Here is a 1,388-nt window from a genome sequence, read left to right as displayed (position 1 = left end):
TTTTTTTTTTTTTTTTTTTTTTTTTGTTACCAAATTTATGTTGCCCAATTGCGTGCATGTGGCCTGAAAGTTTCCATGTCACAGGGCTGCTTTCTTGAAGTCACAGCAAAGCTTGTTGGAGTCGCTCATGGACCAAATGCAGGTGATCTGAGGCCAAGCACTGAGCAGCCAAATGACTTGCCTTTGGGCGCATGGGACCTCTGCTGCCAAGCTGGAGGCTTGACCTCATCTCCTGCATCACAGCGCTTGAATCTAGCCGTTTTTCTTCCTCCCTGTAATAAAAGCGCTTGATCTCCCTTGTATGATGCTGCAGGGAGACCGCCTCCCCCGCCCTTCCCCTTAGAGTGGTCGCTTTGGGAATTAAGTCGCGTATACTCTCAGTATTACGGTAGGCTGAGAGCGCTCGAACGACCCTCATCCCAGCATTACGGTAGAGGGCGCCCGAGATCTCGCGGGAGCTGGAGGCGAGTTCTCGTGGGATCTCGGCGCCGGACCAAGGAGGGAGATCCAAGCCGGAGACTGCAGCGGCGGCGGGTGAGCGCGGGGCCGGGCCGGGGCGTGGGGCCTCCTGCTATCCCAGCGAGCTAGTGCAGCGTGTTTCCTCAGTACACTGCACGGCTGTGCCCCGCCCCCCGGCGCCTGGTGCAATGACCCGGGTGCACTGCACAGCTGGGCCCCCCAATACCCCCCCTTCCAGTGTAGTTTGTTCCTGCAGTGTGCGCTGCACGTCTGTGCCAGGTGCAGTGACCCCAGCATGGACCCCCCAGAGCCAGTGCAGCGTGCTCCCCACCCAACCCCACGGGTGCCTGGTGAAGTGACCCCAGCGCAGCCCCCCAGTGCACTGCATGCGGTCCCCCCTCCCCCCGTGCCAGTGTAGCATGTTCCCCTAATGCACTGCACGGCTCTGCCCGCCCTGCCCAGCCCCACCTGGGCATGTTGAAGTGACCCCAGCATGCCCCCCCCCCGTACCTGTTGAAGGGGCATCAGCTTGTTCCTGCAGTGCACTGCACGGCTGTACCCTCCCTGACCCGGTGCCTGCTGGAGGGGCTCCAGGATGGTTCTGTAACGCAGCGTTTCTCAACCCGTGGGGTGCGACCCAAGAGTGGGTCTCAAGAACCTAAGAAATAATTGCGAACAAACTACAAGTGGACAAAAACTTGGGAAATGGTGGGATTTCCCCTGCCGGCTGGGAGAGCTCCAGCCTGTGAGGAGCCACTCAGGACCTCTGCCCCCACCACGCATGGGGGGTCTGGGGGCAGGTGGCACTGGGTCAAGACTGACCAGCAAATGTTTACCAATGGGTCTTGGTACAAAAATGGTTGAGAGCTGCTGCTCTAATGCACTGCACGGCTGTGCCCTGCCCCTCCAAACAAACCAACCCCCCCCCC

At 59.6% G+C, this 1,388-nt stretch overlaps 1 protein-coding gene across 3 annotated transcripts in view; it reads left to right on the top strand.

Moving 5' to 3' along the window:
- The first annotated feature begins 449 nt into the window (after nt 1–449).
- Nucleotides 450–1,388, top strand: part of MAD1L1 (MAD1 mitotic arrest deficient like 1) — a 582,466-nt gene continuing 581,527 nt past the window's right edge. For all 3 annotated transcript variants that reach the window (XM_019512951.1, XM_019512948.1, XM_019512952.1), the window contains exon 1: nt 450–534. The gene's annotated coding sequence lies outside the window, so the exon portion shown is untranslated. The remainder of the gene's footprint in view (nt 535–1,388) is intronic.

The sequence above is a fragment of the Gavialis gangeticus genome, unplaced genomic scaffold, assembly GCF_001723915.1.
Source record: "Gavialis gangeticus isolate Ggan-Ray unplaced genomic scaffold, GavGan_comp1, whole genome shotgun sequence".
NCBI lineage: Eukaryota > Metazoa > Chordata > Crocodylia > Gavialidae > Gavialis > Gavialis gangeticus.
This window is presented reverse-complemented; position numbering and strand designations above follow the sequence as displayed.